At 46.4% G+C, this 26,869-nt stretch overlaps 1 protein-coding gene across 3 annotated transcripts in view; it reads right to left on the minus strand.

The window, feature by feature from the left end:
* LOC128686652 (transcription factor SOX-4) overlaps nt 1-26,869 on the minus strand; it is a 272,285-nt gene that overhangs the window by 64,673 nt on the left and 180,743 nt on the right. The gene's annotated exons all lie outside the window — the stretch shown is intronic.

Below are 26,869 nucleotides of genomic sequence, written 5' to 3' on the forward strand. Positions count from 1 at the left end.
TCGGAGGTTAAGGGAAATCGACCTGACGACACTCGAGGATGGGAGAGAGAGAGAGAGAGAGAGAGAGAGAGAGAGAGAGAGAGAGAGAGAGAGAGAGAGAGAGAGAGAGAGAGAGAGAGAGAGAGAGAGAGAGAGAGAATGTGATAACGACATATAAAATACTGAGAGGAATCGACAATGTGGACAGACACAGGATGTTCCAAAGATGGGACACAGCAACAAGAGGTCACAGTTGGAAGCTGAAGATTCAGATGAATCACAGGGATGTTAGAAAGCATTTCTTCAGTCACAGAGTTGTCAGAAAGTGGAATAGATAAGAACATAAGAACGAAGGAACACTGCAGAAGGCCTACTGGCCCACGCGAGGCAGGTCCAAGTCTCCTACCGGCTTAAGCCAATGCACCCAACCTAGTCAGGTCAGGTCACATTGACTTAAGGGAGGAACACGGCAACCGACCTGGTAGCACAAGCTATCAGGTCCAACTCACACCCACCCACATCCACTCATGTATTTATCCAACCTATTTTTAAAGCTACACAACGTTCTGGCCTCTATAACTGTACTTGGGAGTTTGTTCCACTCATCCACAACTCTATTACCAAACCAGTACTTTCCTATATCCTTCCTGAATCTGAATTTTTCCAACTTAAAACCATTGCTGCGAGTCCTGTCTAGGCTAGATATTTTCAGCACACTATTTACACCCCCTTTATTTATTCCTGTCTTCCATTTATACACCTCAATCATATCCCCCCTAATTCTACGTCTTTCTAGAGAGTGCAGATTCAGGGCCCTTAGTCTATCCTCATAGGGAAGGTTTCTGATACATGGGATCAACTTTGTCATCCTCCTTTGTACATTTTCCAGAGAATTTATATCCATCCTGTAATACGGTGACCAAAACTGTGCAGCATAATCTAAATGAGGCCTAACCAAGGATGTATAGAGTTGAAGAACAACCTGAGGACTCCTATTATTTATGCTTCTTGATATGAAGCCCAGGATTCTATTAGCTTTATTGCGAACACTTATGCACTGTTGTCTTGGTTTCAGATTACTGCTAACCAGAACTCCTAAATCTTTTTCGCAATCCGTAATATTAAGATCTACATTATTTAGTTTATATGTGGCATGGTTATTGTCCTGTCCAACATTTAGAACTTTGCATTTGTCTATATTAAACTGCATCTGCCACTTCTCCGACCACTGCATCAGTCTATTCAAATCTTCCTGGAGTGCTCGAATGTCCTCGTCAGAATGAATTCGACGGCCTATTTTGGTGTCATCGGCAAACTTGCCGATGTCGCTCTTTATGTCCTCATCTATGTCGTTTATGTAGATTGTGAACAGCAGGGGGCCCAACACTGACCCCTGTGGAACACCGCTCGTAACGCTTCCCCACTCTGATTTCTCCCCATTTATGCAAACTCTCTGCTGCCTATTTGTCAACCATGCCTCTATCCAGGAAAAAATTTCTCCTCCTATTCCATGTGCTTTAATTTTCCTCAATAGTCTCTGATGTGGGACCCTGTCAAAAGCCTTACTGAAGTCCATATACACAATATCATATTCATTACCATGATCTACCTCCTCAAATACCTTAGTGAAAAAAGTTAATAAATTCGTAAGGCAGGAATGCCCCTTTGTAAAACCATGCTGAGATTAGTTGATTAATTTATGCTTTTCAAGGTGGCTACGAACTGCCTCGGCAATTATTGATTCCATAAATTTTCCCACTATGGAGGTTAGGCTTATTGGTCTATAGTTCGAAGCTAAGGACCTGTCACCTGTTTTGAAAATAGGTATCACATTTGCCATTTTCCACTTATCTGGCACCATGCCAGTTTGTAGTGATATGTTGAAAAGATTAGCCAAAGGTGTGCTAAGCTCCTCTTTACATTCCTTTAGAACCCTTGCATACAGTTCATCAGGGCCTGGGGATTTGTTAGGTTTTAATTTATCTATTTGCCTAAGGACCATGTCACTTGTGACCCTAATCGTGCACAGTTTATTATCGTCCTGTTCTACATAATTTATCATTACTGGAATATCGCTGGTATCCTCCTGTGTAAAAACTGAGAGGAAGTATGTGTTAAAAATTCTACACATTTCCTTATCACTGTCAGTGAGCTGACCCGAGGAACTTTTGAGTGGGCCTATCTTGTCCCTGATCTTACTTCTGTATACCTGAAAGAATCCTTTTGGGTTAGTCTTCGATTCTCTTGCAACTTTAACCTCATAATCTCTTTTTGCTTTTCTAATTCCCTTTGTTATTTCTCTCTTTAACTGAATATATCGATTTCTTAATTGCCCCTCTCCTCTTTTGATTTGCCTATATATGCCTCTCTTTTGACCAATCAGATATTTTAATCTATTGTTCATTCATTTAGGATCATTTTTGTTTGATCTGATTTCCCTATTTGGAACATAATTTGACTGAGCAGCTAGAACTATGCCCTGGAAAGCATCATATCGGCAACCATCACCACCTACCTGACCCTTAGTCAGGTCATTCCAGTTCAGCCCACCTAAGTAATTTTTCAGTCCTATGAAATCAGCCAAGCGAAAGTCAGGGACGGAGACTTGATTGCCATTATTAGGGGAATTCCATGATATATTAAAACTGAGTGATTTGTGATCACTTTCCCCAAGCTCATCATTAACCTCAAGATTATTAATTAGTGTTTCCCTACTGGCAAGAACCAAGTCAAGGAAGTGATATAGCTCAGGCAGGATCCATACATAGCTTTAAGAAGTAGTATGATAAAGCACATGGAGCAGGAAGAGTGACCTAGTAGCGGCCAGTGAAGAGGCGGGGCCAGGAGCTGTGAATCGACCCCTGCAACCACAACTAGGTGAGCACACACACACAAGCAGGGTGGTAAGAGCTATTAGATAAGATTGCCCAAAAAATCTGTTACTGAAGAAGAGACAATCACGATATAAATAATATTCTGTGCCATCGTTATGAAACCCAACAGCAAAACAATATGGGTTTCGAAAATAACGGAAAGCTTTATTAAATAAAACTGGGTACGTCGGCAGTGTGCTAACAGCTTATAAAATAAGATGGTTCCACAGTGGGAACAAGAGCTAGATCTTGGTTCACTGTCATATTAAATCACAAAGGACAAGGCGTGTACATTAGGTATACCTTCCATGAGTTTCCAGAGTCGTTCTACTCCCGGAGGCCGGCAATGGGCCAGGCTCTTCTAGTGCTAGCCTAGTCAACCAGGTTGTTCCTGCAGGAGACCCGGTGACCCACCTATCCATCACAGGCTGGTTGATCTGGCACCTGCTGGAGATACGTCCTAAGACATGAAAAAATGGGGGAGAGAGAGAGAGAGAGAGAGAGAGACAGACAGAGAGAGAGACAGAGAGGGAGGGTGAGAAGCAGCACATTCTATTCAGGCAGACACAAAGAACCCAGCTCGAATAATTACTTCAAGTGAACACAATGTGTGTCTCTCATTGCTTGCTGTCCAAGAAACTGCTGCGCGCGCGCGCGCGCGCGTGTGTGTGTGTGTGTGTGTGTGTGTGTGTGTGTGTGTGTGTGTGTGTGTGTGTGTGTGTGTGTGTGTGTGTGTGTGTGTGTGTGTGTGTGTGTAAAAACAGATGTGTACTAGTCAGCGCCTTGCCAACACTTGTTGTTGACTATGACAGCAGCAGCATCTAGAAACAAGCAACAGTTGAAACATACAGCCAACAGCAGCAGCAGCAGCAGCAGCAGCAGCAGCAGCAGCAGAAACATCAGCAGCAGAAACATCAGCAGCAGAAACATCAGCAGCAGAAACATAAGCAGCAGAAACATCAGCAGCAGAAACATAAGCAGCAGAAACATAAGCAGCAGAAACATCAGCATCAGCAGCAGCAGCAGCAGAAACATCATCAGCAGCAGCAGCAGCAGAAACATCAGCAGCAGCAGCAGCAGCAGCAGAAACATCAGCAGCAGCAGCAGCAGCAGCAGAAACATCAGCAGCAGCAGAAACAGCATGAAGGTTGTCGACCAAGAAAGGGCTAAAGAGGAGCCAAACCCTCACAAACTCGAACCAGTATATGCTTCCAATTTTGTCATCCAAAGTTCTTTATGACAACTGGCTAGAAGCAGTGTAAGCAAGCAAACACACACACACACACACACACACACACACACACACACAGCAGAGGTATGATAAAGCTCACGGCTCAGGGAGAGTGACCTAGTAGCGATCAGTGAAGAGGTGGGGCCAGAAGCTCGGACTCGACCCCCGCAACCTCAACTAGGTGAGTCAACTAGGTGAGTACACACACACACACACACACACACACACCAGAGGTAAGATTGCGTGAGTGAATGTGAGTGAATATGTGAGTGAATATGTGAGAGTGTGAGAGAGTGAGGTGGGTGTTAGTTAATATACACTTAAATCTAGAGTGTAACACTACTGCTCTCACCGTCCTTCTCAAGTTGGCCTTATCATAATAATTACGAGTGGGGGGAGAAAGAGGCAGAGGAGAGAGAGAGAGAGAGAGAGAGAGAGAGAGAGAGAGAGAGAGAGAGAGAGAGAGAGAGGATAATAAGGAAGAACAAGAACAGGGACGTCCCAGGTTACGTAACTTATTCACCCTCAGTTGCATGAAGAGAAACCCAGCGTGTTCTCCACCTCTCCCTTCAGTTCACCGTGCATCTCGCCCTCCATCTCTCCCCCAGTTCACCCTGCACCTCGCCCAACATCTCTCCTTCCAGTTCACCCTGCACCTCGCTCTCCAACTCACCGCGTATACAGTCTAAGGCAGTTACCCGTCAGTACAATCACACAGTCTTTTAAAGAAATAACTGACTACCGTGTCACCCACTGGGGAGGGCTGGGATCATGGTTCCGGGGATTTTAACATGTAAACTAGTCTGTCAACCAAACAGGAAGCCTTCAGCCTGTCAACCATAGAGGAAACCCTCAGTCTATCAGCCAAACAGGAAGCCCTCAGCATATCAACTACACAGGAAGCCCCCAGCCTGTCAACCACACAGGTAGATCCAGCCTGTCAACCACACAGGTAGATCCAGCCTGTCAACCATACAGGTAGACCCAGCCTGTCAATCATACAGGTAGACCCAGCCTGTCAACCATACAGGTAGACCCAATAGATGGTCTACGCTGATGGGGAAAGAAAAGCTTTTAAAAACGCCAGCGTCCATGGGGAGAGAGAGAGAGAGAGAGAGAGAGAGAGAGAGAGAGAGAGAGAGAGAGAGAGAGTTACACACACACACTCATAAGAACATAAGAACATAAGAAAGGAGGAACACTGCAGCAGGCCTGTTGGCCCATACTAGGCAGGTCCTTTACAATTCATCCCACTAACAAACATTTGACCTACCCAATTTTCAATGCTACCCAAGAAATAAGCTCTGATGTGCAAGTCCCACTCAAATCCAACCCATCCTACTCATGTATTTATCCAACCTAAATTTGAAACTACCCAAAGTCCTAGCCTCAATAACCCAACTAGGTAGACTGTTCCACTCATCAACTACCCTATTTCCAAACCAATACTTTCCGTTCCCTAACATCTACGTTTGAATCAATTATCCTACCTATCTTCGTGTCATCGGCGAATTTGCTCATATCACTAGTAATTCCTTCATCAAGATCATTGATATATATTATAAACAACAACGGGCCCAAGACTGATCCCTGTGGAACGCCACTTGTTACTGATCCCCACTCGGATTTAACCCCATTTATGGACACTCTTTGCTTCCTGTCTGTGAGCCATGATTCGATCCACGAGAGCACCCTTCCCCCAATGCCATGAGCTGCTACTTTCTTCAACAGTCTTTGGTGCGGAACTCTATCAAATGCCTTACTAAAATCTAAGTAAATAATATCAAATTCTTTATCGTGGTCAACAGCCTCAAAAGCTTTACTGAAGAAAGTTAATAAATTAGTTAGACAAGACCGGCCTCTTGTGAATCCATGCTGAGTATCATTAATCAAGCTATGCTTATCGAGATGGCTTCTTATAATCTCAGCTATAATTGACTCTAGTAATTTGCCTACAATTGAGGTCAGGCTTATTGGGCGGTAATTTGACGGTAACGACTTGTCCCCTGTTTTAAAAATAGGAATTACATTAGCCATCTTCCACATATCAGACACTGCACCTGTTTGAAGAGATAAATTAAAAATATTAGTTAATGGTTCACAGACTTCCATTTTGCATTCCTTTAGAACCCTTGAAAAAACCTCATCAGGACCCGGTGACTTATTTTGCTTCAGTCTGTCTATCTGCTTCACAACCATTTCACTAGTGACTGTGATGTTACATAATTTATCTTCTTCTGATCCACTATAAAAATTAATTACCGGAATATTATTAGTGTCTTCCTGTGTAAAAACCGAGAGAAAATAATTATTTAAAATCGAGCACATTTCATTCTCTTTGTCAGTAAGATGCCCATAGTTATTTTTAAGGGGACCTATCTTATCTCTGACTTTTGTTCTATAGACCTGGAAAAAACTTTTTGGGTTAGTTTTAGAATCCCTAGCAACTTTAATTTCATAGTCCCTTTTAGCTTTTCTTATCCCCTTTTTAATGTCCCTCTTAATGTCAATATACTGATTCATAAGATGACCCTCGCCTCTTTTGATACGCCTATAAATTCCTTTCTTATGCCCTAGTAGATATTTCAGCCTATTATTCATCCATTTTGGGTCATTTCTATTTGATCTTATTTCCTTATAAGGGATAAACGTTCTTTGAGCAGCATGTATTGTGTTCAGAAAACTGTCATATTGATAGCTCTCTTCGTTACCCCAGTCAACAGATGATAAGTGTTCTCTAAGCCCATCGTAATCTGCTAAGCGAAAATCTGGGACTGTTACTGAGTTATCCCTACTATCATACTTCCATTCAATTCTGCATGTAATTGATTTGTGGTCGCTAGCACCCAGTTCCTCTGAAACTTCTAAATTATTAACAAGGGATTCATTGTTTGCCAGAACTAAGTCAAGCAGGTTATTACCCCTTGTAGGTTCTGTCACAAACTGCTTCAAAAAACAATCCTGAACTACTTCTAAGAAATCGTATGATTCTAAATTCCCAGTCAAGAAATTCCAATCAATATGACTAAAGTTAAAGTCTCCTAGAATTACTACATTATCGTGCCTTGTGGCCCTAACAATTTCCTCCCATAGTAGTCTCCCCTGGTCCCTATCTAAATTTGGGGGACGGTATATCACACCTAAAATTAATTTTTCATGTCCCTCTGAAAATTCTATCCAAACAGACTCTGTATGTGTTACTTCAGACTTAATACCCGTTTTTATGCAACAGTTCAAGCGATCTCGGACATACAATGCCACCCCACCTCCCTTCCCGATACTTCTATCTACTTGGAACAATTTAAAACCCTGAATGTGACATTCTGCAGGCATGTCCCGACTTTTTGAATTAAACCACGTCTCAGTAATGGCAAATACATCTATGTTACCTGCACTGGCAACTAGTCTCAACTCGTCCATCTTATTCCTAGCACTGCGACTATTTGTGTAATAAATATTTAATGACCCTCCTATCTCTTTACCCTTCCTGCTCCTTTCTGTTATTCCACTAAACCTATTACTGTCATTGTCAATTAGTGCCACTGGCTTTCCAATATCCTCCTCATTTTGCCTATTACTAGTTCTCCTAGTACTCATGTTACTACCCTGCGACTTCACAGTTTTCCCGCCAAAACCCATACCACTAACTATTCCTAGTTTAAAGACCTAACAGCTCCCTCCACTGCGTTGGCCAGTGCTCCCACCCCACACCTAGACAAGTGAACCCCATCCCTGGCATACATGTCATTTCTGCCATAGAAGAGGTCCCATTTGTCAATGAATGTTACCGCATTTTCCTTACAGTATTTGTCCAGCCAGCAATTGACACCAATTGCTCTGGACAACCATTCATTTCCAACTCCTCTCCTTGGCAAAATGCCACATATGACAGGTTTCCCACCCTTCTTCCTAATTATCTCTATTGCTGACCTATACCTGCTAATCAGGTCCTCACTCCTACGTCTGCCAACATCATTGCCTCCAGCACTGAGACAGATAATAGGATTGCTCCCATTACCTCTCATGATGTCATCCAGACGGCTAACAATATCCTTCATCCCAGCCCCAGGAAAACATACTCTCTGCCTCCTAGTCCTGTCCTTCAAACAGAATGCCCTATCCATGTACCTAATCTGGCTATCCCCAACAACAACAATGTTTTTACCTTCCTTGGCGTCGTCCGTAGTGATGCTCCGAGTAGTCGACTCACATTCGCCAGGTAGCATTACACCACTTGTAGAATTCGTCATGACGTTCTCGATGGTCTTCGTTGGGGTTTCTAGGGATGTCTCACTCACGTCTGCCAATGCTTCCTTGGTGCTCGTTGTGGCATTCCCAGTAGAACACTCACATTCGTCAGGTAGCACCGAGAATGAGTTGGAAGTTTCCACGGCAGTCTTCTGGTTTCTCGTTGTTTCTGCCTCTCCAACCGTTTTCTTAATCTTCAGCTTGGTTCCATGTTGCCCGGCCACTGACCAAGCTCCCCTCTTAACCTGGGGACTCACAACAGGTGGATTACTACGAATCCTCTTGTTCTCCTCCGTTAATCGCCGTATCTCCAGTTTAGCAACTCTGAGTTCTTCTCTCAGCTGCTGGTAAAGCTGCTCAAGAGAGGGCATCCTGGTTCAGATTCACAGAGAGCACACAAACAGGTCTTCACAGAGCTAAGTACACGTCACCACTGTAAGTACACGTCACCACTGACTAAGTACCACCGACTCCACGTCCCAGACCTACCAGGTTGGGTATCCGTTTCGTTAGCTTCATTCCACTACATTCAGGCTTACTAGACTTGTCCCCTATCACTGTTCAACAGCATCCAGCAGACCGTGGAAAAACACGCTGACCATCAATACCGGGTGTATGCCTGGTGGGTCGACTCAGTCCTCATACCTGACAATTGCCCAGCCTAAGGTTTCCGTGTTAATTACTCATCTAGATAAACCGCTGACCACTAGCCACAGTATCTGCTACCATACCTTTGATATGCCTTTGATGGGTTTTCGGAGCCTTCCCTACAACCTGGCTGGCACTTAACTGATCAACATGGTTTTTGCTGCTGGCGACCCGCTGGCCCACTTATCCATCACAGCCTGGTTGATACTGTACTTATGGCAGTGCCATACCTGTAACCTGTGAGCCTGGGGTTAGTCTTTCCTGTAAACTGCCTGATCAACCAGGCTGTTGCTGCTAGTGTCCCGCCACTATCCTATATTCTTACAGTATGGGATCAAAAGCTCGCAATGTTTCTCTGTCATATTCCATCACACAGAAGGGGGATGTATACATAAGATAATGAAACATGTCACCCTATGCCGGAAACTTAAGTGGGGCAAGAGATAGGGAGGATGGAATGAGATAAAGGAAAAGGGCGAGAAAGAACAGTAAGAACTGAACCACAGTGAAGGGAAACATTGAGGAAAGAACCGAAGGGGATAGAAAGGAGGAAATTAGACTGTGCTCAAGAAAGGGGAGAAGGAAGGAGGGGGAGAGAGGGGAGGGGGAGGGAGGGAGGGAGGGAGGGGGAGAGAGAGAAAGAGAGAGAGAGAGAGAGAGAGGGGGGGGGGGGGAGAATTGGTAACCACAGAATCACAACAAATCAACACCATCACCACCAAAAGACCCCATCACCACCATTACACCATCACTACAACCATCACCACACACACTCAACACCACCAAGGACACGGGCAGCAGTGTGTGGCAGACTATTAAGAAATAAGAAGGGTGGTTGTCCCCGCTCCACTGTGTAGGAGGCTGAGAGGGTGCGTTGGAGGGAGGGAAGGGAGGGGAGGGAAGGGAGGGGAGGGGAGGGTGGGTAGTGAAGGGTGTGAAGGGAGGATAGGGAGTCTCAAAACACTACTTCTCAATCCTCTACACTTCTCTTACTTATCCATTACCCATTCGTTCCTTATTCCTACCTATGAAGACAGGAAACGTATGTTAATAAAGATGGAAGAAGGATAGAAAAGAATGGGTGGATACAAGCAACCCCTGACAAGCAACACCTGGCACAACACCAGCAGCCATGCCATAACAATCAACAAGCGAAGTAAGCAGGAACTACCTCCCTCCCACCCTCGGTGGTACAACCACGGCAACACTGCCCTACATCCGCTCCAACCCAGCATCCTCTCCCTTCCAGGAAGGGAATGTTACACCTGTAATATACCCGTGACCGGTTAAGGAGTCCTTGGACCCTGGCAGCCCAGCCTGAAACCAGACTTGCTGACTGGTCAACCAGGCTGTTGCTATTAGCGGTTTTCTGGACTACACGGTTTAACTGATCTGACATCTGGACGAGGTAGTGGTCCGGTTTCCTCTTCACAACAAATACGTACTACCTAAGATGTAGCGGCAATATTTCTCTTATCTGCTTGTAGACAGAATTAAGAGGCAGCCAGACCGTATCTAACTCTTTCTTTTGCTACTGAATAAGACATGAGCAACATGACATCTCACTTAATATGACTCAAAAGTGTTGCCGCAAACACCTGATGTATCCGAATTCTGACACTTCATACCCTGCCATCTTTCTTGCCTCCCTGTCACTGAGCCTACCCTCCCCCCCCCCCCTCTTCCCCAATATGGTGTCCATAATTCCCCACTCCCCCACCTCTTCCCAGCAAGCAAATAAGCACCTAGCTCCACAACCACAACCTTCTTCGCTTCCACCACCCCTCCCCAAAGACGACCACAACCACCCAACCCCTCCCAATCACCATCACAACCACTACCCTCGCCTCCCCACCACTGCCTATCACCACCCTTACCACCACTCATGGGCGCGTCCCTGGCCTTGACTACACCAACATCATCAGCAATAAAAACCTGGCCTGGGCGTACGGTTTGGACACAAGATATTTTCCGGTTTAACATTACCAAATTCTGATTAGGGGAAAAAAATCTTGCGAGGTTAGGAAGTTGTTGAATTGGTAGAGGTCAAAATGTTTGTACGAGACGTGGGATGATTCCTAGAGATGTCTGCATGACCCAGGAGGAGGAGGAGAGCGAGAGAGATGATGTCTTCTGAGAAGCAATGAGAGATGACAGTCATATGAGAGATGATAGTCACAGAAAGGGTGACAACCACACAAATGTTGACAGAGCCAGATATAATGACTAAGGATGTCAGATACACAAACGAAAGGCTTCACAGATAGCAAAAAAAAAAAAAAACAACAACAGATGAAAGGTTGACAGCCAAGCACAGACGAAAGCCGACAGACAGGCTTGAATGATAAAAGTTACAAAGTTCTCTGTAAAGCCCTCAGAGGAGATTAGATAAAACTGTGGCCGTAAAATTAAACCACCAAAAATCAGCTGTGAGGTAACACCGTGGTGAAAGTGACTTCTTCGTGCCCAATACATACCCGAGGCAGATTTCTAGGGTTTTTTCTCCCTCAAAAGCCCTGATTGAAATCAGTTGATAGCATCAACCAGGCTATTGCTACTAGACAGTTTGCAACGTGGCGTATTTCACCTCCAAACGTGGGATGGAGCAGGCAAGGGAGGGAGGGCATCATGAGGAGAGAAATAGAGAAAGGGAAGATGAAGAATCAGATATTAGTTAAAAATGATGAAACGTCAAAGGGACGGAGTTGAGAGAGAGAGAGAGAGAGAGAGAGAGAGAGAGAGAGAGAGAGAGAGAGAGAGAGAGAATCCCTCAGCCATCTACTAGTCAACTACCAACGAAAGCAACAACTACACCGACCCTTCTCATTATACAGCCTCTCAGTACAAGCATCAACCTGGTGTAAAATTCACCCGAGGCTGATAACAGCCCTTACACACACACACACACACACACACACACACACACACAGACACACACACACACACACACACACACACAAGGTCAAAAACCCTCACTCGACGACTTGACTCAACAGGACACTAACAACGAGCAACAACGCCTCATTAATGCTCGTAAACCTTCCCTTCTTCTTCACTTAAGTCTGACTAATTTCAACACTACGTATGAAACCCATCCTGTGTGATGGAATATGACAGGGGAAACCCATCCTGTGTGATGGAATATGACAGGGGAAACCCATCCTGTGTGATGGAATATGACAGGGGAAACACATCCTGTGTGATGGAATATGACAGGGGAAACCCATCCTGTGTGATGGAATATGACAAGGGAAACCCATCCTGTGTGATGGAATATGACAGGGGAAACACATCCTGTGTGATGGAATATGACAGGGGAAACACATCCTGTGTGATGGAATATGACAGGGGAAACACATCCTGTGTGATGGAATATGACAGGGGAAACCCATCCTGTGTGATGGAATATGACAGGGGAAACCCATCCTGTGTGATGGAATATGACAGGGGAAACCCATCCTGTGTGATGGAATATGAAAGGGGAAACCCATCCTGTGTGATGGAATATGACAGGGGAAACCCATCCTGTGTGATGGAATATGACAGGGGAAACCCATCCTGTGTGATGGAATATGACAGGGGAAACCCATCCTGTGTGATGGAATATGACAGGGGAAACCCATCCTGTGTGATGGAATATGACAGGGAAACCCATCCTGTGTGATGGAATATGACAGGGAAACCCATCCTGTGTGATGGAATATGACAGGGAAACCCATCCTGTGTGATGGAATATGACAGGGAAACCCATCCAGTGTGATGGAATATGACAGGGAAACCCATCCTGTGTGATGGAATATGACAGGGGAAACCCATCCTGTGTGATGGAATATGACAGGGGAAACCCATCCTGTGTGATGGAATATGACAGGGGAAACCCATCCTGCGTGATGGAATATGACAGGGGAAACCCATCCTGTGTGATGGGATATGACAGGGGAAACCCATCCTGTGTGATGGAATATGACAGGGAAAACCCATCCTGTGTGATGGAATATGACAGGGGAAACCCATCCTGTGTGATGGAATATGACAGGGGAAACCCATCCTGTGTGATGGAATATGACAGGGGAAACCCATCCTGTGTGATGGAATATGACAGGGGAAACCCATCCTGTGTGATGGAATATGACAGGGGAAACACATCCTGTGTGATGGAATATGACAGGGGAAACCCATCCTGTGTGATGGAATATGACAAGGGAAACCCATCCTGTGTGATGGAATATGACAGGGGAAACACATCCTGTGTGATGGAATATGACAGGGGAAACACATCCTGTGTGATGGAATATGACAGGGGAAACACATCCTGTGTGATGGAATATGACAGGGGAAACCCATCCTGTGTGATGGAATATGACAGGGGAAACCCATCCTGTGTGATGGAATATGACAGGGGAAACCCATCCTGTGTGATGGAATATGAAAGGGGAAACCCATCCTGTGTGATGGAATATGACAGGGGAAACCCATCCTGTGTGATGGAATATGACAGGGGAAACCCATCCTGTGTGATGGAATATGACAGGGGAAACCCATCCTGTGTGATGGAATATGACAGGGGAAACCCATCCTGTGTGATGGAATATGACAGGGAAACCCATCCTGTGTGATGGAATATGACAGGGAAACCCATCCTGTGTGATGGAATATGACAGGGAAACCCATCCTGTGTGATGGAATATGACAGGGAAACCCATCCAGTGTGATGGAATATGACAGGGAAACCCATCCTGTGTGATGGAATATGACAGGGGAAACCCATCCTGTGTGATGGAATATGACAGGGGAAACCCATCCTGTGTGATGGAATATGACAGGGGAAACCCATCCTGCGTGATGGAATATGACAGGGGAAACCCATCCTGTGTGATGGGATATGACAGGGGAAACCCATCCTGTGTGATGGAATATGACAGGGAAAACCCATCCTGTGTGATGGAATATGACAGGGGAAACCCATCCTGTGTGATGGAATATGACAGGGGAAACCCATCCTGTGTGATGGAATATGACAGGGGAAACCCATCCTGTGTGATGGAATATGACAGGGGAAACCCATCCTGTGTGATGGAATATGACAGGGGAAACCCATCCTGTGTGATGGAATATGACAGGGAAACCCATCCTGTGTGATGGAATATGACAGGGGAAACCCATCCTGTGTGATGGAATATGATAGGGGAAACCCATCCTGTGTGATGGAATATGACAGGGGAAACCCATCCTGTGTGATGGAATATGACAGGGGAAACCCATCCTGTGTGATGGAATATGACAGGAGAAACCCATCCTGTGTGATGGAATATGACAGGGGAAACCCATCCTGTGTGATGGAATATGACAGGGAAACCCATCCTGTGTGATGGAATATGACAGGGAAACCCATCCTGTGTGATGGAATATGACAGGGGAAACCCATTCTGTGTGATGGAATATGACAGGGGAAACCCATCCTGTGTGATGGAATATGACAGGGGAAACCCATCTCGTGTGATGGAATATGACAGGGAAACCCATCCCGTGTGATGGAATATGACAGGGGAAACCCATCCCGTGTGATGGAAAAGACAGGGGAAACCCATTCTGTGTGATGGAATATGACAGGGGAAACCCATCCTGTGTGATGGAATATGACAGGGGAAACCCATCCTGTGTGATGGAATATGACAGGGGAAACCCATCCTGTGTGATGGAATATGACAGGGAAACCCATCCTGTGTGATGGAATATGACAGGGAAACCCATCCTGTGTGATGGAATATGACAGGGAAACCCATCCTGTGTGATGGAATATGACGGGGGAAACCCATCCTGTGTGATGGAATATGACAGGGGAAACCCATCCTGTGTGATGGAATATGACAGGGGAAACCCATCCTGTGTGATGGAATATGACAGGGGAAACCCATCCTGTGTGATGGAATATGACAGGGGAAACCCATCCTGTGTGATGGAATATGACAGGGGAAACCCATCCTGTGTGATGGAATATGACAGGGGAAACCCATCCTGTGTGATGGAATATGACAGGGGAAACCCATCCTGTGTGATGGAATATGACAGGGGAAACCCATCCTGTGTGATGGAATATGACAGGGAAACCCATCCTGTGTGATGGAATATGACAGGGAAACCCATCCTGTGTGATGGAATATGACAGGGGAAACCCATCCTGTGTAATGGAATATGACAGGGGAAACCCATCCTGTGTGATGGAATATGACAGGGGAAACCCATCCTGTGTGATGGAATATGACAGGGAAAACCCATCCTGTGTGATGGAATATGACAGGGAATCCCATCCTGTGTAATGGAATATGACAGGGAATCCCATCCTGTGTGATGGAATATGACAGGGAAACCCATCCTGTGTGATGGAATATGACAGGGAAACCCATCCTGTGTGATGGAATATGACAGGGAAACCCATCCTGTGTGATGGAATATGACAGGGAAACCCATCTTGTGTTATGGAATATGACAGGGGAAACCCATCCTGTGTGATGGAATATGACAGGGAATCCCATCCTGTGTGATGGAATATGACAGGGAAAACCCATCCTGTGTGATGGAATATGACAGGGGAAACCCATCCTGTGTGATGGAATATGACAGGGGAAACCCATCCTGTGTGATGGAATATGACAGGGAAACCCATCCTGTGTGATGGAATATGACAGGGAATCCCATCCTGTGTGATGGAACATGACAGGGAATCCCATCCTGTGTGATGGAATATGACAGGGAATCCCATCCTGTGTAATGGAATATGACAGGGAATCCCATCCTGTGTGATGGAATATGACAGGGAAACCCATCCTGTGTGATGGAATATGACAGGGAAATCCATCCTGTGTGATGGAATATGACAGGGAAACCCATCCTGTGTGATGGAATATGACAGGGAAACCCATCTTGTGTTATGGAATATGACAGGGGAAACCCATCCTGTGTGATGGAATATGACAGGGGAAACCCATCCTGTGTGATGGAATATGACAGGGGAAACCCATCCTGCGTGATGGAATATGACAGGGGAAACCCATCCTGTGTGATGGGATATGACAGGGGAAACCCATCCTGTGTGATGGAATATGACAGGGAAAACCCATCCTGTGTGATGGAATATGACAGGGGAAACCCATCCTGTGTGATGGAATATGACAGGGGAAACCCATCCTGTGTGATGGAATATGACAGGGGAAACCCATCCTGTGTGATGGAATATGACAGGGGAAACCCATCCTGTGTGATGGAATATGACAGGGGAAACCCATCCTGTGTGATGGAATATGACAGGGAAACCCATCCTGTGTGATGGAATATGACAGGGGAAACCCATCCTGTGTGATGGAATATGATAGGGGAAACCCATCCTGTGTGATGGAATATGACAGGGGAAACCCATCCTGTGTGATGGAATATGACAGGGGAAACCCATCCTGTGTGATGGAATATGACAGGAGAAACCCATCCTGTGTGATGGAATATGACAGGGGAAACCCATCCTGTGTGATGGAATATGACAGGGAAACCCATCCTGTGTGATGGAATATGACAGGGAAACCCATCCTGTGTGATGGAATATGACAGGGGAAACCCATTCTGTGTGATGGAATATGACAGGGGAAACCCATCCTGTGTGATGGAATATGACAGGGGAAACCCATCTCGTGTGATGGAATATGACAGGGAAACCCATCCCGTGTGATGGAATATGACAGGGGAAACCCATCCCGTGTGATGGAAAAGACAGGGGAAACCCATTCTGTGTGATGGAATATGACAGGGGAAACCCATCCTGTGTGATGGAATATGACAGGGGAAACCCATCCTGTGTGATGGAATATGACAGGGGAAACCCATCCTGTGTGATGGAATATGACAGGGAAACCCATCCTGTGTGATGGAATATGACAGGGAAACCCATCCTGTGTGATGGAATATGACAGGGAAACCCATCCTGTGTGATGGAATATGACGGGGGAAACCCATCCTGTGTGATGGAATATGACAGGGGAAACCCATCCTGTGTGATGGAATATGACAGGGGAAACCCATCCTGTGTGATGGAATATGACAGGGGAAACCCATCCTGTGTGATGGAATATGACAGGGGAAACCCATCCTGTGTGATGGAATATGACAGGGGAAACCCATCCTGTGTGATGGAATATGACAGGGGAAACCCATCCTGTGTGATGGAATATGACAGGGGAAACCCATCCTGTGTGATGGAATATGACAGGGGAAACCCATCCTGTGTGATGGAATATGACAGGGAAACCCATCCTGTGTGATGGAATATGACAGGGAAACCCATCCTGTGTGATGGAATATGACAGGGGAAACCCATCCTGTGTAATGGAATATGACAGGGGAAACCCATCCTGTGTGATGGAATATGACAGGGGAAACCCATCCTGTGTGATGGAATATGACAGGGAAAACCCATCCTGTGTGATGGAATATGACAGGGAATCCCATCCTGTGTAATGGAATATGACAGGGAATCCCATCCTGTGTGATGGAATATGACAGGGAAACCCATCCTGTGTGATGGAATATGACAGGGAAACCCATCCTGTGTGATGGAATATGACAGGGAAACCCATCCTGTGTGATGGAATATGACAGGGAAACCCATCTTGTGTTATGGAATATGACAGGGGAAACCCATCCTGTGTGATGGAATATGACAGGGAATCCCATCCTGTGTGATGGAATATGACAGGGAAAACCCATCCTGTGTGATGGAATATGACAGGGGAAACCCATCCTGTGTGATGGAATATGACAGGGGAAACCCATCCTGTGTGATGGAATATGACAGGGAAACCCATCCTGTGTGATGGAATATGACAGGGAATCCCATCCTGTGTGATGGAATATGACAGGGAATCCCATCCTGTGTGATGGAATATGACAGGGAATCCCATCCTGTGTAATGGAATATGACAGGGAATCCCATCCTGTGTGATGGAATATGACAGGGAAACCCATCCTGTGTGATGGAATATGACAGGGGAAACCCATCCTGTGTGATGGAATATGACAGGGAAACCCATCCTGTGTGATGGAATATGACAGGGAAACCCATCTTGTGTTATGGAATATGACAGGGGAAACCCATCCTGTGTGATGGAATATGACAGGGAATCCCATCCTGTGTGATGGAATATGACAGGGAATCCCATCCTGTGTGATGGAATATGACAGGGGAATCCCATCCTGTGTGATGGAATATGACAGGGAATCCCATCCTGTGTGATGGAATATGACAGGGAATCTTATCCTATGTGACTGAAGATCTACAGCAAATGATTATGATAATAACCATTAATTTTTAAAGGGGTGAACCGGTGAGCCAGCAGAAGGCCTCGGTCGGATGACCAAAAGCTCCAGCTGTACCGGATCATATGACAGACCCGCGTCAGGAAACACTTGTTCTCTTTCCTGACAAACCTTACGTACGTGATAGAATATGACAGGGAGAACCATCCTGTGTGATGGGATACCACAAGTAAATATAGCTACCTTTTGTTCTTACTATGGTAACAGGACACTGCTACCTCAATACCTCCCTGCAATGGACGTCTTACGTCTATTGTTCCTGTTCAACTATTGTTGATCAGAGAGGAAAAAATAGCTATATAATGCGCTTGATTTGATTCAGAAAAGTGTGGGTACACTCTGATTCTGTCGGTTCACGACCAGCTGGGCTGTGGTTCATGCACTGGATTGCGTGCGGCCGGCAGTAACAGCCTGGTTGATCAGGCCCTGATCCACCGGGAGGCCTGGTCATGGACCGGGCAGCGGGGGCGTTGACCCCCGCAACACCCTCCAGGTAGACACAGGATGGGCTGCATAATCAGCTAACGAGATTATTAGCTTGGGCTGGGAGACTTCAGTAGAGCGATGAGGATATTGTCAAAACATTCCACATCGGGTTCAGTAGTAACAGTAGCTCCAGTCACTATTATGCGGGAGTTAGAGTCGCATAATGCTGGGTATTTATGATAATTGTATATACAGGGTCAATGGACCACCAATAGCAAGTCTGGTTGACTGGGCAAGCACCAGACGAGCCTGGAACAAGGCCGGGGTCTGGGAATAGAAAAGGCCCTGATCCACCGGGAGGCCTGGTCTTGGACCGGGCCGCGGGGACGTTGATCCCCGGAATTCCCTCCAGGTAGACTCCAGGTAGATATAGGTAGGTAACTCATCAAAGGTCATCGCCCTCAACTAATACAAGCTACAGCAATCATCATAACGCATCAAGATAGAGGTGAAGGAGAGAAAGAGAAAGTGAGAGGGGGATAATGACAGGAGGAAAGAGAGGAAATGGAAAGAAGTGGGAGGGTAAAGTGGGAATGTGAAGTTATAACGAAGTGGAGTGATCATGTCATAAGATCTCAACTTCAAGGATCACGACAGTGTCACTATTACAGCCGCAAGGAAAATCATTGGTTCGATTACTAGAACCTTTAAAACGATATGCCAAGCCACTGATGATACTCTTCAAGTCCCTAGTTTCCTCTAGGCTGCAGTACTGCAGAGCTGGAGAATGTGCAGAGAACCTTCAATGTCCACACAAAATCAGTCAAGATTGCACCAAAATGACTGGGAACGGTTCGAAGGCTCTCGAACTGTACTCCCTAGATTATAGGCGAGAGATTATAATCTACACTTGGAAAATTCTAAAAGGATTCTTCTCAAATCTGCGCGCGCACGCACGCACGCACGCACGCACGCACGCACGCACGCACACACACACACACACACACACACACACACACACACACAAAGAAGACCGCAGACAATATAGTTTAGATGGCCAAAGACTGCAAACCTCACTCAAGGAAAAAGATCTGGGGGTGAGTATAACACCGAGCATATCTCCTGAGGCACACATCAATCAGATAACTGCTGCAGCATACGGGCGCCTGGCAAACCTACGGATAGCGTTCCGATACCTCAGTAAGGATTCGTTTAAGACTCTGTATACCATCTACGTCAGGCCCATACTGGAGTATGCAACACCAGTTTGGAATCCACACCTAGTCAAGCACGTCAAGAAATTAGAGAAAGTGCAAAGGTTTGCAACAAGACTAGTCCCAGAGCTACGGGGATTGTCCTACGAAGAAAGGTTGAGGGAAATCGGCCTGACGACACTGGAGGACAGGAGGGTCAGGGGAGACATGATAACGACATATAAAATACTGCGCGGAATAGACAAGGTGGACAAAGACGGGATGTTTCAGAGATGGGACACAGACACAAGAGGTCACAATTGGAAGTTGAAGACTCAGATGAATCAAAGGGATGTTAGGAAGTATTTCTTCAGTCATAGAGTAGTCAGGCCATGGAATAGCCTAGAAAGGGATGTAGTGGAGGCAGGAACCATACATAGTTTTAAGTCGAGGTATGAGAGAGCTCATGGGGCAGGGAGAGAGAGGACCTAGTAGCAATCAGCGAAGAGGCGGGGCCAGGAGCTGTGACTCGACCCCTGCAACCACAAATAAGTGAGTACAAATAGGTGAGTACACACACACACACACACACACACACACACACACACACACACACACACACACACACACACACCTTGAAAACCCTCGAATGTGAAGGGACCAAGGTTCTTCAACGTCCTACCTTCAAATATAAGGGGAATTACCAACAAACCCCCCTGGTTGTCTTCAAGCAAGAACCGGACAGAATTCATTAGTCAATCCCTGATTAGCCTAGCTGTGGTGCTTGTGTTGGCCTTCGTGAGGTTGGCACCAACAGCCTTGGCGATCAGGCCATCCTCTAGGAGACTTGGTCTGGGACCAGACAGCGAGGGCATTGACCCTCGGAGCACAGCCTAGGTAGAATCCAGGTAGGGGAGAGTATACTAACGCACATGTATAACGACGGGTCAGGCGTTAAGTTATTATATCTTGTTTAACAGCCACAAGAGGCCCGCTGTTGTTACCGACGCAACAAGATTGCTGGACATCGAAAAAAAGACTTACCTGCGCCACTTCTCTGTGCCACGGCGGCTCCATACCAGCCTCTCGTGATAACTCTCGGGGTCGCAGAAATGCCGACGACATCGCCGCCGATACAAGTGTCTCTTATCGCAGTGCCGACGCGATCCTCTTTGTAGTGCCGGAGTGAGGCTGAAGGGGAGGGCAAAACCTCGAGGCTATTAGTGGGGGGGAAGGGAGAAGAACAAGCTAATCATGTTTATTCTGCCGACGCGATTTTCAACTGTTGTACACACCGACAACGCCACGTACAAAATACAAATGACAAGACACCACATGGACGCCACCACGAACACACCAAACACGGACGCCATTCTTCACATCACATTTCCAATTTGAATACATAAAGACAGCACGGGAATTTCCCCCCTGCTCTTATCCGTCCACTTCCCCCCGTAAACACATTCTCCACTTCACAAAAACGAAATAAAAGCGGGAACTCTGACCCAACCCCAAAAATCTTCCCCAGCCCATCCTCAAAAACATTTCCGTCATAAAAGTTTACCCCCTCGACACTTTAGTTTCCCGGTACCTAAACCCTAATGCAGCGCCGCTTGCCCGTATTAAGTAGAAATAAAGAGGATATAAATGTCGCGGCCATAGTCGTTCTGATAAGCCGGTCGGTCGGTCGAGGGAGGGACCAGAGCCAGAGGGTGAAAAGGGAGATGTAGGCTAATGGTAAGCTGGGACGTTGATATACCTACTCTCCGCAGCCAACGGTCCTGGGCCAGGCTTGTCTGGTGTTTGCCTGGTCAACCCGTCTAGTGCTTGTGGTGGCCTGGAGGTTACCTGGAGGTTATTCCGGGGATCAACGCCCCCGCGGCCCGGTCCACGACCCCGCTGGCCCACATATCCATCCGAGTCTGGTTGTGCTCTGGCACTTGGTAGAGATACTTGTTCAGTGTCCTCTTGATCTTTATGTTCCACAACAAAAAATGAGTTGTTTCACACATTAGACAGTAAAATCTGTTACACTGTGATGTAAGTGCTTAAATATTATAAATTACTATCAATTATAGGATGTGAATGTTCATGTAAGGGTGATGGACTCGTAACATTGTCTTTACATCTCTACTTGCCTGAACACTGAAATCATTACATTTAAAAACGAAGCTTGGCATACGGTGCAGGATACCTCTAATGAAAACAGAGAACCGATGAGTACAAAGAACCCCACGAGCACAAAGAAGGAAATCAATAAGTGGAAAGGGACCACGACTCTTCAACGCCCTTCCACTGTGCACAAGGGGAATTACCAACAACCCCCTGGCTGTCTTCAAGAGGAAACTCGATAAATTCCTGCAATTGGTTCCTTATCAGCCGTTGGCCTGCGGGGGGTGAGCACCAACAGCCTGATCGATTAGGCCAGCAGCCAGGACGGCCTAGTCCGAGGCCTAGCCGCAGAGGCGGTGAATTCTGAAAGCGACTGAAGGTAAGAGGTATACCTAAGATGAACCACTAAAAGCCGAGGGTCGTTAGCAAGTGGAACAACCCGGATGAGGAAGTGGTGACAGCAGATCCCATACCATTTTGATATTCACTCTGTCAGACACTGCAACACAATGACATCTTGGTACAGAAGAGAAAAACACCTTGGACAACTTTTTCAAGAGAGAATGGTTGGATCTGAGAGGGACCTGACCTCTCAGTGACTGCATTCCTTCTACTACTCTACACCTCTCTGCCGACAGTATACAAGTCTCCACACTGTTCCTTGTTCCTCACATTGTTTCAGACTATGGAACAGAATTCTTCTCCAAGCTGAGGGATTGACAACCTCAAATCTACATCTTCAAGGGTGATTGGCCGATTACATCGTGATGAATGGTTTGAAAAACCGACAAGTTGAAGATTGATGGACTGAACACATCGACTCCATGCTGAGGGACTGATTACCTCAAACTACTCCTCTCCTTACGCCTTTCTACTTTGTATTGGACTGATGAAGCCACTGTGTGGCGAAACGTTTCTTGAATAAAGATTCCCATATGTTGCATAAGTGTCTCAATGATTACATCGTCTTCGCATCTCTACTGCTCCTGCCTACTTTCTCTACTCGACTGAAGAAGCCACTCGTGGCGAAACATTTCCTTTAATAAATGTCCTGAACTGTTGTACAAGAATGGTATATAATACCGACAAGATGAAATTAAGACACATGTGCAACATCTGGGTATCTTTATTGTAGACGTTTCGCCATCCAGTGGCTAGGTTGAGGGACTAATTACCTCATTTTCTGTACATAGTTCCACTGTCTTCAAGCTATGTCCTAGAATTTGTACTGATAAAGCCACTGGATGGCGAAACGTCTACAATAAAGATACCCAGATGTTGCACACGTGTCTTAATTTCGTCCTGAACTGTACATAAGTGTCTTTTTCAACGTCGACTGAAGATGCCTACTATGTAGGCGAAATGTTTCGGAATAAAGATGCCTATGTGTCTTACTTACCAACATGATAATATCGATTAGGCCCGAAATAGTGAGTGACCTTTCGTGAGTAGTTACGGTAAGGCCAGCAGGAGTTGAGATATTTTTTTGATGTACCTTTGATCAGTTCCCAGTTTTTCTACTCAGAGTCTGGCCATGGGTCAGGCTCGTCTGGTGCTTTCCTGGTCAATCAGGCTGTTGCTGCTAGTGGCCCGCTGACTCCCATCCACCACAGACTGGTGAAGTTACTTGTGCAGTTTCCTCTTAAAAACCTCAAGAGACACTTATCTCAGCCTCAACCACAACTAAACGAGTACAACTAGAGTACACAATTCCGCGAGAGCTGGCAACGCCACTGACACTCTCTTGCCAACTGTCAGCGATAACAAATTCAATCTGTCAACTCCCTGAATGGAACAAAGCGAACTTTTACTCCCGTAAAACTGAAACGTCCGGTTCTCTCTCGTCATCACCTAAAAGCCGCTTCGTCCAGTTTTCCACCAAGCCACTACCACCATCCAGTTTACCACCAAGCCACTACCGTCCAGTCTATCAAGCCACCAGTAGCCCCGTTCAGTGTCACCAACCCACCAGTAGCACCATCCAATCTATCACCAACCTACCAGTAGCACCGTCCATACAAACTGACATACACTGGGAATGGATGGGAGGGGAAAAAGAGAGGGGAGACAAAAGAATGATGGGAGGGAAACGTGGCGGATGCACGAGGTGTGAAATAGGGAGACCGAGTGGGACGAGAGGAAAGGGGATGGGAGAGAGAGGAATGGCTGTGGAATGAATAAGGAGGGGAACGAGGACTGCAGTGGTCCTACCGGCTCATGCTAGGCAGGTTTAACTCACACCCACCCCACACCCACTCAAGTACCTGTCCAACCTCTTCTTAAAACTACCCACTGACGCTACTAGCCAGTTTTCCCACTCATCCACATACGAGGAAGGAAGGAAGGAAGGGGAGGGAAGTAGATGGATGGGAGGAGGGAAGGGACAAACGAGAGCCGTGATAATGCCTTTTGATATACCTTTGATGAGTTTCGAGAGTCTACTCCCGGAGACCGGCCATGGGCCAAGCTCGTCTGCAGCTAGCCAGATCAACCAGGCTGTTGCTGCACGAGGCTCACTGCCCCACATACCCATCACAGCCTGCTTGATCTGGCACCTGGTGAAGATACTTGTCCAGCTTCCTCGTGAAGACTTCTACACATATTCCGACAGTTTATGATGTCTCCTGGTAGGATGTTGAATAACCTGGAGCCACGGATGTTGATATAGTGTTCCCTTACCGTGCTCACCGCACCCCTGATATGCGGCATTCCAGATGCTGAGTGTGTTTAGCTCTTCAAAATAAAGACTATGTAAATGGTTTAGAAAACCGATAAGTTGAAGAATGAGACTTGTACCTCTTCAGTCCAATACAATGAAGAACAGTAGAAAAAAATGAGTAAAACTTTGAGGTAATCAGTCCCTCCAGGCTGAGGGACTGATTACCTCAAACTCCTACTCTTTTACCACTGTTATTTTATATTGAACTGAAGAAGCCCCTGGTTTGAGAGAAACGTTTCCTCAATAGAGATTCCCAAATGCTGCAAAAGTGTCTCCTTCTTCAAGAGACTTCAATCCACGTCTACCACCTTCACCATCATACACAAAAATATGTCAACAATTCCTTATTACTTGCCCGTAATTGGTCACTCGAACTCATATCTCGCTTATCCGAAAAGTCTCCTCGTTAATCCGAACAAATCCGCATTATCCTCGGCTCGCCTGGCTCGCTCGATACCCCGGCTGCGCCTCAATGACACAAGCGCAGGATAGAGCGCACGAACGGGGGAATGAGGCCAAACAAACAGCTGCAAAGAGCAACAGCTGCTAAAATAGAGGTAAAATAATAAAAAAAAACACGTGATGTAAACAAACAAGCAAACCTGTAAACCGGTGGAAAACCAGACGAAACAAGGAAGATAAAAACTAGCAGAAAGTAAACACCTGATAGATATGTTGAAAATGGTATAGAATACCGACAAGTTGATGATTAAGAGACATGTGCAACAGTTGGGTATCTCTACTGTTGAAACGTTTCGCCTCAGCTGAGCTCTTCTCCAGGCTGAGGGACTGACCACCTCAAATATTCTCTCTCTCCAAGGTTGATGGACTGATTACGTAATCTTTATTTCACTGTTATACCTTATGCCTCTGTATTTGACTGAAGAAGACTACTGTGTAGGCGAAACGTTTCAACAATACAGTTACCCAACTGTTGCACATGTCACACCCACGTACATACCAGATAGATCACACCCACGTACACACCTGGTAGATCACACCCACGTACACACCTGGTAGATCACACCCACGTACACACCTGGTAGATCACACCCACGTACACACCTGGTAGATCACACCCACGTACACACCTGGTAGATCACACCCACGTACACACCTGGTAGATCACACCCACGTACACACCTGGTAGATCACACCCACGTACACACCTGGTAGATCACACCCACGTACACACCTGGTAGATCACACCCACGTACACACCTGGTAGATCACACCCACGTACACACCTGGTAGGTCACACCCACGTACACACCTGGTAGATCACACCCACGTACACACCTGGTAGGTCACACCCACGTACACACCTGGTAGATCACACCCACGTACACACCTGGTAGGTCACACCCACGTACACACCTGGTAGGTCACACCCACGTACACACCTGGTAGGTCACACCCACGTACACACCTGGTAGATCACACCCACGTACACACCTGGTAGATCACACCCACGTACACACCTGGTAGGTCACACCCACGTACACACCTGGTAGGTCACACCCACGTACACACCTGGTAGATCACACCCACGTACACACCTGGTAGATCACACCCACGTACACACCTGGTAGGTCACACCCACGTACACACCTGGTAGGTCACACCCACGTACACACCTGGTAGGTCACACCCACGTACACACCTGGTAGGTCACACCCACGTACACACCTGGTAGGTCACACCCACGTACACACCTGGTAGATCACACCCACGTACACACCTGGTAGGTCACACCCACGTACACACCTGGTAGGTCACACCCACGTACACACCTGGTAGATCACACCCACGTACACACCTGGTAGGTCACACCCACGTACACACCTGGTAGGTCACACCCACGTACACACCTGGTAGATCACACCCACGTACACACCTGGTAGATCACACCCACGTACACACCTGGTAGGTCACACCCACGTACACACCTGGTAGATCACACCCACGTACACACCTGGTAGGTCACACCCACGTACACACCTGGTAGATCACACCCACGTACACACCTGGTAGATCACACTCACGTACACACCTGGTAGATCACACCCACGTACACACC

The sequence above is a fragment of the Cherax quadricarinatus genome, chromosome 12 (assembly GCF_038502225.1).
Source record: "Cherax quadricarinatus isolate ZL_2023a chromosome 12, ASM3850222v1, whole genome shotgun sequence".
Classification (NCBI taxonomy): domain Eukaryota; kingdom Metazoa; phylum Arthropoda; class Malacostraca; order Decapoda; family Parastacidae; genus Cherax; species Cherax quadricarinatus.